The 12518-nt window shown below is 39.8% G+C and overlaps 1 long non-coding RNA gene across 1 annotated transcript; it reads right to left on the bottom strand.

Moving 5' to 3' along the window:
* Positions 1 to 1274: 1274 nt before the first annotated feature.
* Positions 1275 to 12482, bottom strand: LOC132977644 (uncharacterized). Its single transcript, XR_009673843.1, has 4 exons — positions 12257 to 12482; positions 2599 to 2713; positions 2397 to 2466; positions 1275 to 2142 (listed from the first exon to the last, which is right to left on the bottom strand). It is a non-coding gene; the product is annotated as an uncharacterized LOC132977644 (long non-coding RNA).
* Between the last annotated feature and the right edge of the window lie 36 nt (positions 12483 to 12518).

Below are 12518 nucleotides of genomic sequence, written 5' to 3'. Positions count from 1 at the left end.
ACTTTTTGCTGCTCTGATGTTCAACAATATTATCCTTGTCTTTGCATTAATTTAGGACACCCTGTTCTATGAAATGACAATAACTTAACTGAAATTATAAATTACAATAAACAATGTAGGCTCAATCTAATAGTTTTGTTATAATTCTACACTGATGTAACTAAAGAAGAATAAAAATAATCTAGGCTACATAAATATTTGTACAGAATGCATTAGCTACAAAAAAAAAAGCTGTTCCCGCAAGATACCGCTGTGTAACCATGGTAACACACAGTTCCTGTTTCCACCTGAGAGAGGGAAGTTTTTCCCAAAGCCTGCCGCTGTATTTCTACCCTACACCTTGATGAAGGGGACTTCAGCTGCGAGTGTGACTTCTTACGGAGTGCACTCCATCATGGAGGGGGAGGATGTAGGGGATGGTTTGAAAAAGGGCCTAAGTCACTACAAAATCCCATGTTTGTTCCGTTTTCAAGTAAGAGAATGTAACGTTAGTCTCTCCGGTTGCTCGGCTGGTGCTTGTGTTTAATTTTTATCCAGCTCGACAAGCATGAAAAGTTCATTAAAGTAACGTTAGCGTTAGCTGGTTAATGACTGCGGTAGAGCAACTTTCTACTTTGCCAACTCCAAACAAGCTCAGACTAAAGAAAACGTTTTATTATTTTGCTTTTTAGGCCTACTTTCAATACGTTGTCAGAGATATTCTTTGCTTTTTCCCATATTATTTTCTGTTGACGTTGAAATATATTTGTGTAGGTGTGTGTTTTACACTTCATTTTAGTTTAATGTTTTTTAAAGCACTTGCTCAGGATGCTGTAAATAAATAAACAATTAAAAACGAATGTACTTACTACAGTGATTTAATAATTAAGCTTCCAGTGTTAATTTTCTGTAATAAGGTGAGAGTTAATACACTGCACTGTATGCAAGTGCATTTAGACACTTAATTAAATTTGTGTAAATAAGTCATTTGTAGGGTACCTGTATGAGTGTAAATAAATATATATTATAAAAACGTGTGTTGTCTCTGCAAGTGCTCTTTGGGTTACTTACTTGCCTGTACATAACAATAATTCATAACTAAAACAACAAGGCATATTGATTAGATGTAAATTGTGCTGTTCTACATACTAATACTATCTTTGTCATTGCAGGAAACAATCTTTGTCATTGCAGGAAACAATACACCATGTACTTGAAACTGTATGACTTCAAACTTGTCGAGTCGCAGAGGTTTGACTGAAGTGACATTGAACAGTTTCATGGTTGCTACTCCAGCCATATTATAGATAACACACAGATCACCTCAGGCTTTGTTAGCAGGGAATGGAAGACAAAAGCAGCTTGTTTTCTCTTATAGTCAAAGTAAGGTACTGGAACGCAACCTGTGCAAAGAAAAATACGAAACAATGTTAACAATTGTATTTGGTGGTAATTCATTTGTTTAATATTAACTCAAAGTAATGGATTCAAGACTAACAGCCTTACCACTTTGGGGTACAGACTCGGGGTCCTTCTGTGGCAATTTGATGTGTGAAAAATCCTCTGGATGGCTCTGAACAACTTTGTCAAAGATCATGCCATTCATTGTTTGGTCATAATCTAGCTTGACCTCCTTCTCCAGGTCGCATAAACACTTTTCCACACTGCACACATGACATGTCAATTATTCAACCGAGTAGTTGGTTTACATTTCAACTCAGATGGACTGATATTAAACTGAATGAGGAGAGAATGACAGCAGAAGCACTTAAACACTTATACTCACATTTCTTGCCTGAGCCCAGGGGCTGAAAGGAAGTTAGTATCCATACTGAAATGTTCAGTATACTGAAGTGGACCCAAAATATGCATACTGAATGACCACAAAAGTTCAGTATACTGAAACTCCCTACTGAATAGTACGTACTGCCTACTGAACTGTGACAATTCGGAAAGGGCCCGTGTCACAAAAGCTACGTCTAAAAACGTAACGAATACCATAAGGGCAACACAGACTGACCTCTAGGGGGAGGTAAGGTGAAAACAATATTTACAGTCTATGGGTGACACAGAATGGTCTGGTGTAGTCACAGGCTCGTTGCTGCTCATGAGGTGACTGGAACATGCTGTTCCAAGTTGAACTTCAAGTACTCCCTTCGGCATCTATGCAAACAATAAAAAGCACTTTAAGTTAAACATTCACAAATTAACAAATTCACAGACAACACTTTATCAGCTAACCATACTAAATAAGTAGGCTAAGTTAATGTATGATAGAGTCTCATAGTAACATTAACATTACACCACTTAATCTGCCCTGTATGTACACCACATCACATGTTTAAAATGGAAAGCTCAAACACCACTGAAATAAATGCCTTCTTCTATAATACATGTTAAACACAAACAATGCATACCTCTCTATCTTTAACTTGCGGGGGATCTGCCCAGGAGTTGTTTGGTAGGGCAGCTGAACCTTGGATGTATCTTCATTCCAGAAGAAGTCAGAAAACAAAAGTGAGGAAAACAGTGCAAAAGATCAGGTTTTTACACAGAAATGTGTTTTATTAAAAATCAATTGACTATCAGTTAAATGAGGACTTATGTGCTCAATCTCACAATGTGTTGTTTTGTGATCCCTGAACTTCAGGATGGGTTGGGGCTGTGATCTCTTACGGATCTCAGGTCATCTCAGATCTCAGGTCGGTTTATGTGTGCTGTGAGTTTGATGGCACTACAACATGTTATAGTACAGTTATTACATATTTTATTACCAAATTTAATGATAAAAAATAAGTAAAATTACATTTATGCACATTTTACCAAACTAAGAGTTGTAGTATAATCAAGAGAAGATGGTTTATGTGTGCTAGTCAGCTGCAAATATGACTTGACCCCAAACAAATTCTAACAAAAGGTTTCTCAGTGGATTATAGTAGTATCAGATGTACTTAAAAACATACTAAACGTTTACCAAAGTTTGATACCAAGAAAGGCCCCATTTTCAAAATGGCGGCCGTCAGGTCCTTAAAATGACCATTACTCCTTTGTATTCCTCCTAGACCAGGAATACTGGTGCCTGATACACGTTTTGGCCATGTAATATTCTAATTAGCATATTTGCATGATAGATAAGTGATTACAAGTGATTACAATCATTGGCAGGAACACAACTGGTGATTGGCCTGGATGTTCTAGTCCTTGATGAATGATATGCATCATTCCCTGCCACCCTGGGGTTTCTTGTTTGAAGTTCAGTGAGCGCTTCCACAGGACATCAACTGTTCTGTCACAGTTGATCAGTGCTGGGAGGTCGTTGAACACGGTGGTTTGGCGCACATGTTTCGCAAAGCGATATTCGATGACTGGGATTTTACTTTGCACTGCAAAATCTAGGTTGGTAATGTGTCTCCTTGGAATGATACGGTCCTTTTTTCGCCCTGGAGTGATTGCTGCTATGATTCCCATTCCGTGGAAGGTCCCCTTACCATCAATAGTAAGGATGTTGTGGTCAACATTGTCCCCAGCAAAAAGAAGTGCCATGTCCAGCACATCTATGTCATCCGCTAACATATCTGGGGCAACAAAATCTGCTGCATTCCTGCATTTCCATTCCTTGTATGATGAAGCAAATCCCATTCCATGAAGGGTATCCACCAGGAATTGTGACCGATACATATGATGTGCCTGCACTGCAAGGCCAAGTTGTAATGGAGCTACCACAGCACGTGGTCATGCTGCCTGGACAATTGCCTGTCCAGTTCCTGCAACCTTTCGGCTTGTCTCCTTACCCACAAAAAGACCATTCAAAAGTGTACGGAGAGTCTCAGGAACAAACGAAAGGGCAGAGTCAAGCTCAAGTGACTTTATGCTCGGCTACTGATCCGTAACGGACGGGACATTGGACTTGATATCACTTTTGATCAATCGCGCAGCTGTTTGAATGATCGCTTGTTTCTGGGATTCCTCATCCTTTTCTTGTTCGCTGAAATAAGATCGTAGTAATTGTGATGTCTTCTCTCTCATTGTCACCATGTCATGGAGGCCTTCCCCTTCAGTGAAAGGTACATTGTTCTGGTACTGTTCTCTCAATTTTCTCTTGAGGTATTGATTTCCATATGGTTCAGAATCTGGGTTTGACAGAGATTCCTTCATTTTGTCTCGAAGATGTTTAATTGTCAACTGTTCCTCATCATTACTCTCGAGGTAGGAGCAAACTTTCATGAATGCCTGCTCCCGATCTTCATTTTTAGGCCTGCCAGACTTTCTGCGCTTTGCCTCTGGATCTTTCTGGAACTGTATCGGTATGTTATATCCGTTACGAAAACTACTACTGCATAAGTGGTGGTAAACACAGTCTGCAGCATGTAGATCACGGTTATCGTAGTCCCACAGAAAAGACAATCGGTTTGGCTGTTGAAAGGACCAGTTGCTACTCTGGCACTTCTTTTTGGTGGCTGAGCTTTATTCTCTTGTTGGATTTTAATGTATTTTTTATTTATGTACTTCTGTTGACATTTTGAGTGTAGCCTACTATTTCACCAGCGGAAATGTGTACGTGTTCGCCTCTTTGTACACTTGCATTGTTGATTCCATCAGCTCCCTTTTGATGAACCTCAACCACATCAGCGCCATCTCTTCAGTTTTTATTGCAAATGGGGCACGTTTCTTGGTTTACAACAACATGACTCATGGTCAAAATTGCATTTGGAGTGTACTTTTTCCTCAAGCTAATTCAACAATGTCATCCTCTCTTAAGACACTCATTTCATTTCATGTGTTAGAAATCTGTCTAATGTGGGGGGTGGTTTAAGTAGTCAAGGATGAATTTGGTTGAGCAAAATGGTATACACTGTGCTGCCAACAACATTTCAATGAGGCAAGCAATATCAAATGTCAGTATCCTCCTCCACCATCTTCTGAATTGCTGAAAATTGTGAATTTAGTTTTGTTGGGTTTAGTATAATTCCACTTTTATACTCAAAAACATCTATAGAGGATGCATTACATATGTATTACCTTATTCAAATTGAAATGAGTGACCATTTTAGAGGATTCACACACAGGCCTCTGTTCGGGCTAATTCAGAGTTGTTGATCAAAGTTATACAACTCCAATTTAAGTTACTTTTGGGTGCAATAACTTTTACATTGAATGTCAAGTCTGTGTTTTAGCAAAAAAAAGGGTATGTGTCCAAAAACACGTACTGAGTAGGAGTTACATGACAGGCTAAATCGTTTACATCTCTGGTTCGACCCAAACAAAGATAAAACCTTACAGTAATCTCACAAAATCATGTCTTCCATAAGTTTGTAATCATTTCAGTGCAATTTAGACAAGTCCAATGGATTCATAGACTCCTAAAACATTGGGTTAGACACCAAGATTACTTGGCTAGGTCAAATAATGAAGGAGTTAGGATATTTTAAGGGCTTCCTGCCCATCTTGGACGCCATCTTGAAAATTATACCTTTCTAGTGGTCAAATTTTGGTAAACTTTTAGTATGTTATTAAGGACACCTAATACTACAAAAATAGCTGAGAAACCTTTTGTTAGAATTTCTTTAGGGTTAGGTGTTTTTTTTTCATATATCTAGCTGCCTATGCTGTGAGTTTGATGGCACTACATCATGTAATAGTACAGTTATTACTTGTTTTATTACCAAATTTAATGCTAAAAAATCAGTAAAATTACATTTCTGCACATTTTACTTATTTTTACTGATAGAGCAGGAGGACATTTGTTCATAATGGGATATTTTTTTTACCCTACACCTTACAAAAGGGATTTTATTGAACATTGGATTATTTATAGGCTATTAAAAATGCTCAACATTTTTTAAAAGTATTATTTTCCAATTTGAGAAATGTGAAAAACATGAGATCACATATGTGTAAAATGATTTTCATGACACTACACCTCTCCTGGGTGAAGTTACTGAATATTTCTGTATCATGTTTTTTCGGTGTTGCAATTTGCAGACGGTCCTTGCGCATTCGAGCACCAGCCGGCTCTGCATAAAGGCCAATGCAAGTTCCCCAGCGCGGAGGACGACTTGTTTTGAGGAAAATACGAATGTAGCTCGCAGTCTATCTTGTTGTGATTGCAGAGAGGTGTCGGTTTTGTAAAAGCAATGTTCCGCTGATGAGTAATTGATCCGGGAAAGCCAAATCTGTGAATATATTTTTAACTTTATCGAAGTCACCTTGAAGCCAGGACCATCACTGTCTCCGTAATGTTTCACAGCTTTCCTTTTGGGATAAAGTTTTAGGAGAAGGAAAACAAAAGAAGAGTAAATAACTTAAAGGGGGATGGAAAAAGGGGCCTTATATGCTTACCGTAATTTGTAGGCTTAATTTCCGTGCGTGATTAAGGGTTCAATTTCAGTTTAGGCCTAGGCTACTTGGTCCAGGCTACTTTTAATGTTTTTTTGGGTTTTTTTTTTCGGTTTTGCCACTTGATAGGCTACCTCTGATTTACAATAATATGCAACTGGAAGAACAGCTGTGGTCACCACCAGATCCAGATGTTTATAGAATTTACAGATTAACAAAATAGCTTTGCCTATTTGAAACGAAAATACCAAATTTGTAAGTCGCAAGTTGTAGACAGGCTACCTCCTGCAGCTATAAGAAATACTTTCCACAGTCATCCAATGTATAGGCTACATGGAGGCCAAAAGAAGAACAAGGAAATATAGGACAACATTCACACAAATCAGCTTCAAGTTTTCCTCTATTTTTTAACATGTTGGAAAAATATTTTGAACTTGAAAGTATATGACATAAGCCGAAAGTAAAACCAACACTAAGTGCTTTGGAGATAAATATTAAAACGTAAGTAATGGTTAGGCTATAAATGGTAAAAACTGATTTTTAATTCTATTCTAGATTTCATAGGGACCAGTGTAGAGAAGCTCACATTTAATTTGTTCTTTTCAATACATATGCTGCAGCATTGAAGTGCAACTGAACAGTATTTAGAGACTTACAAATGCAGCCTGAATTACAAAACTCAATTTTATAATAAACAGAAGTATAAACTATTTTTCTGCATTGTTATGAGACATGATGTTTCTCAAAAATATGTAAAGTGTCCTGAAATGACTTGATTGTTTCTTGTGGAATTTAAAGGACATACACAGATCAAATATAACTCACTGATTCCATAAGGTATGCTGGATCCTAGGATGATGCCAGGGAAGATACAGTATCTTTAAATGATTTGTCTCTCTTTAGTGCTAAGAAAATCTGATCATGCCTGATGAGATTAGACAGGATCATGACAGTTTATCACAGTACTCAGCTCTGTGAGAAGCTCATTAACGAAGGCTTTGGAAACAGAGTTAAGTTCAAACACTCAGCATGTTGTGATTTGGATGCTATGCGTACATCAATTCGTCCCTATTTTATGTAGGCCTCTGGAAACATTGAGCAATAGACCTTCCGCTTCATTGGCGTCTCCTCAATAGAGCCCAGTCTCAAAGCAATGACCTCAACCAATGAGAAGGCGTAAACCCCAAATGAAAGACTTCCCCAAGGGTCTAAATAACCCACATCTAATAATGACATTATCATATCAGAGTTGCCTCAGCACTTAAATCATCCTGACCACAGCAGTTCATTAAACATTAGCACATGTCTAATGGTATTGATTAAAGCAGCTAGAAGATCTTGGTCAGAAAGGGTTTCAAAAAGACCTCGTTAAAACCACACATCTCCTCCAAACATGGTCCCCGCCAAAGCTTGGTTGGCAGAACTGTAACCATCTCTGAAGCCAGGAGCCCACCATGATATGGGACTTGATTGGACAGATGTGGCTAGAAGCCCAGGCTAAGTGGAACAAATTAAACCTTTTAACCCAACTTTGTTACAGCTTCATCCTACCTTTACTCTACCCTCTCTTCCAGGGTGCATCCCTTCTCACAGTCCAGCAGCAGATATGAAAGATCAGGATCAGCCTCAACCATTAGAAAACTTCAATTTGAGCCTCTTACATAATCACACAGATGTGGCCCTTTATCCTGGATTCCTCATATTTTACTTTTACTTATATTATCTTACTTGAACAGTAATGGGATGTTGTGAAGGTCATGTCTTTGTGATCACAACTCCCATTTAATACTAATGACATCAGCATGTGCTGCCCCCCCCCTGCCCCCCTGCCCCTGCCCCCCCCCCCCCCCCCCCCCGAGGGCCAGATGTTGGCTACTACCATCAAACACTGGCTGTACCCCTCTTACTGTCACATTGTTGGGCAAGCCAAGAGGGTTAGGCAGTCGCCCATACCCCCACATACCTCTTTTCTCCTGCAAACCCACAATCCAACCACAGGAGTGGGCACACCCTTAAATTGCAGTGAGATTATATTTGCAGAGGAGTGGAAATACAATCACATGCTGTTGTTTCCAGTAAAAAAAAAAAGACTTTACTGAAATGTTGCTTGTTTACATTAAAAAACTGTGGAAAACATGCAGGGATCAGCTGTAAAGTCTTTCTTATGCTTAAAAAGACATGGACAAGACAGGGACAGGAACAGGAACATACATTTTTTTTTTACCTACCACTAAAAACTGCATTCCGTTTTCAAAGCAATTTTTTAATTTCACAGGCTGTGAAATTCTCCAATCTGAAGGCCAACACCACTGTGGCCTATTAATGTCACTGCTGTCAGGTCACTGATGAAACAGAGGCAGCCTGAAGGCAGCAGAAGTTACGTTAACGTCCCGCTGTTTTAGTGGCAGGACACTTTAACAGGAGAACATGCTGATTCAAGCAACATATGTGTGCAGCATATATGTGTGACTCTTAGCATTTCTTAGAGTTTGCCAATATGGCTTTGGTGATTCACAGGTTGACTTTGAAGGACCTCAAAGAAGCTAAGTGGTGAGACATGACAGACGGACTAGAACTCCCTACCTGAGGCCCAGAACCTAAAACAGCTGCATTTGATTTTTCCTCTCATTTGCTACTGACATTTAGGAGAGGAACCAAAGTCATTGTGATGTTATGTCATATGACTGAAAACCTTACATTTGTTTTAAGATTTAATGTGCTGGCCGCCGCCCCCAAGCACACTGAATGATATTAGCTTTGTTCTTCTGGTTACTCTTTTTAACACTCCAAACCCCATTTCCGTTAAATTCATTGAAGTTTTTTTTGGATAGTTAAAATAAATTGTGATGGGAGCCAAGTCAGTATGCTTTATCTAAGTGGGTGTGCAAATATGAGCTGGAAGAATAAGAAAGCGGTGAGTGGAATCTGTAACACATGTCTTGTATGTGTTTTTGTGGTGGAAAACCAGAGCATGTGTTCTGGCATTCAGTTTGTTTCTGTGTGGGGGGGCCCATACAAAATCAAGAAAGAGGGATCAAGGAACTGTGTCCGTGTTTGCTTATGTGCACATTTGTGTGTGTCAGAGTGACAATGTGTTTATGTGAGTAAGTTAGTGACGTAATAAAGTAAATCTTGAGTTTGTTAGCCGATGACATCCACTGGGAGTATGAGTTTGCAAGTGGGAGGGAGTTTAATTTGATGTCTAATATTAAACAGGGCTTCCAGCTATAAATAACTCACCGCTAAACTGAAGCCACTCTTTAACATTCCCGTCATTCCTTCTTGTTCAGAATTTTAAAAAACATAAATGGCAACACATCCCTATGGTTTCCCGTCATTTAAACATATGTGAGAGTTAACGACCATAACCGTTCCATGAACAAACACCCACACAAGCTCACAGACGCACACATTATTGGTTCGGCAAGCTGCCTGAGTGCTTCACAGAGGCCTTGATTTGTCATCTTGCCTCATCTGGCCTCTATCACGCTCTGGTCTGACAGTTTAATCGGTGTCATTCATCCTCACACATCAAAGAGGCAACATGCAATTGAACCCATCGTGCGTGCTTTACTCACAGACAAGGTAGATGTGCAAATGTGAGCAAGTTTTTAACAGTGTCCTTCGAGCTTACCCCTGACATGATGATCATACTGAACTTTATGAGTGAGGGGGCTTTCGTTGTCAGCTGTCCACACTGATTATCATGCTCAAAGTGAAAATAAATTCAAGCAACACTCAACTCAAACTGAGAAGAAATAGAGTCCTCTATGTTTTATTGGACTTGAACCCCAGACCATTGCAGTTGACCTTCCACTTTGACCCTTTAACTTTAACTATGTCAGCTCTCAGACCTCAGAGTAAAATATTGAGTTATTATTTCTTGTATAATTCTAAAAGAGTGCAACTGAGTGGGCTACAATTTCTCTGATGTTAACATCAAACGTAACCTGTGTGTTCTTTATGAGTCTTTCTCCAAAAATGCAACAGGATAAGTAACTCTGACCTCAGAGCTTAACTCAAGCACAGCCTATTAACCGTGGTCTCTCTTGTGGCCAGTGGACAACGTCACATGAGAACCCACTGTGTAACGCGTTATTCTCCATAACAACAAAAACAAAGAAACCCTGAGACATTTAAACTACAGCGGCTTTAACTTTATTGTTCCAAATCCACATATAGTGAATACATTTAGTATTTGGAGACACAAATTAATGCTGGATCATGTTGCCCTGTGAGGCCTTCAGGCAGAACAGTCATGTTGGGAAGCAGCTTAATCCTCTTCATCCCTCGAGGAACATGTGAGGTGACATGTAGAACATAAAGACTGACAGAGATGTAGAAGTGTGGAGTGACACCACGTGCTCGACACAGGCATGTATGAGCAGCCTGGACAAACACTATAGGGATTAAAATGACGGGGAGGGGGAATCTCTGTTCGTCTGACCCCAGCTCTCTGACCCCCCGGCCCCCATTAAGCCTCGTAAATGAGAGAAAAAGGAGCAATTAGAGAGGTAGTCATGGGGCAGGTAGGAGATCCTTGTGACCTTTCCTGGTTGGTATTTGAACTCTCGCAGCAGGGGGCCATGATGAAGATACATGTTGAAAATTTCGAGAATGTATTCACTCAAAGGAACTGAAAGAAGAAAAAAAAAGAAGCAGACATTTTTCTCATACCGATGGAAATGTAACACGTGATAGGAGCCACAGCATGGGTTCTGTAGTTAATCCTGGTTTATATGCTCAAATTCTAAACAAGCACTTTATTGGATGTGGGCAGCTTTGCATTCCTATATGAAAGAAAATTACCCTTAATTACAGTTTATTCAATTAAGAATCCTATGTGTTGCGCATTTTGAAGCTTGCACTTAAACCAGCTGCTCTTAAAATGTTTTATGGCTGTGCTGCAAACCTTGACCTCAAACCTCAGTGACTCTACTGAAACCTGCAGTTTTCATAAAATGTGTCTGCACCCACTTATATTACCAGATAACTGCTAATCCCTTATATATAGCATCACTCTAATCTCCTATAAAGCCAAGGTTAACATATACTGGCGTACTGAGTGAGAGGGATGGAGAAACTGCGAGATGAGAGAACAGAGAGAGCCTCTAAGGTCTTTTTCTGTGTAGATACCAACCAGACATTATAGCTGGTGCTAGAGTGGAGAGAGATGAAAGAACAGAAAGTGGTTCATGGAAACAAATAGATTAAGACATTCCTTAAAAGGGGATAACAACTCCACACTTTACATACATTGAAAAGTGTTAAATGTCACATCAATACAGATTGATGGCTGGAACTAAATGAGTCATTCTGGCAGTTCTACACAAACAACACACAGTTTTAATTTGTGTTACTCTTTGGTGATTCTGTTTCTGTCATCCGCTCCAAGAGGAGAGCCGGTAAATAGGTCTGTAAACATTTTTTATCGACTTCGAGACATTGATTGAAACAGATCTTACTCTCTGTGTCTATTCCAATTTTCAAGAGTCCCATGTGTTTGATGTTTAGTCATAAAACTGTAGAGATGTGGTGTTTATTCTTCAAACTCAAAGACAGTGAGTTGTGTGTGTGTGTGAGTATGGACGTGTGTGGTCACAAAGAATTTGAAAAGAGGACTGTCATGTGTCAGACCATGTGTTTATTATCCAGTGTTATAATGAAGACTGGCAGAATAATCTATCTGGCAGGCAGACAGGCACCGTTTCTTGTCCAAGTCATTTGCATTAAACTCCAAGCAGATTCTCTTGGTGCCACAATGCGCCATCAAGCTGCAAATAACGGCACTGAGGACTATTTTTGTCTCCCTCCTCAGATTTCCTCCTGCTAGACTTCAAAGAGACCTGTAACTTGGAATTACTGCATCTGAAAAACAGGAGGGCAGAAGCAGATATACTAATTTCCTCGCCTCATTACGAGGACCAGGTTAGTGAGGTACCTGGTTTAGCTGGTATGCGTTCTGCAGCTGGTTCACATTAAATGCGGGGAAGAACGCGTGCAGGTCCTAAGTCTGTCCTCTTTTCCTCATGATCCTTCACGGAATCCTAACGGATGAGAGTCGGCTAGAGTGGAGGAAAAATTAACCTCCTCGATCCAAAGTTGGTTAAGTTCTGAGTGAAATACGACGTCCTCGCGGAGGGTGTGTGTGTGCGTGTGTGTGTGTGTGTGTGTGTGTGTGGGGGGGGGGGGGGGGGATGGAT

This window comes from Labrus mixtus, chromosome 7 (assembly GCF_963584025.1).
Source record: "Labrus mixtus chromosome 7, fLabMix1.1, whole genome shotgun sequence".
In the NCBI taxonomy this organism is placed as follows: Eukaryota; Metazoa; Chordata; class Actinopteri; order Labriformes; family Labridae; genus Labrus; species Labrus mixtus.
Note: the sequence above shows the minus strand (reverse complement) of the source record. Positions and strands in the feature narration are given on the sequence as shown.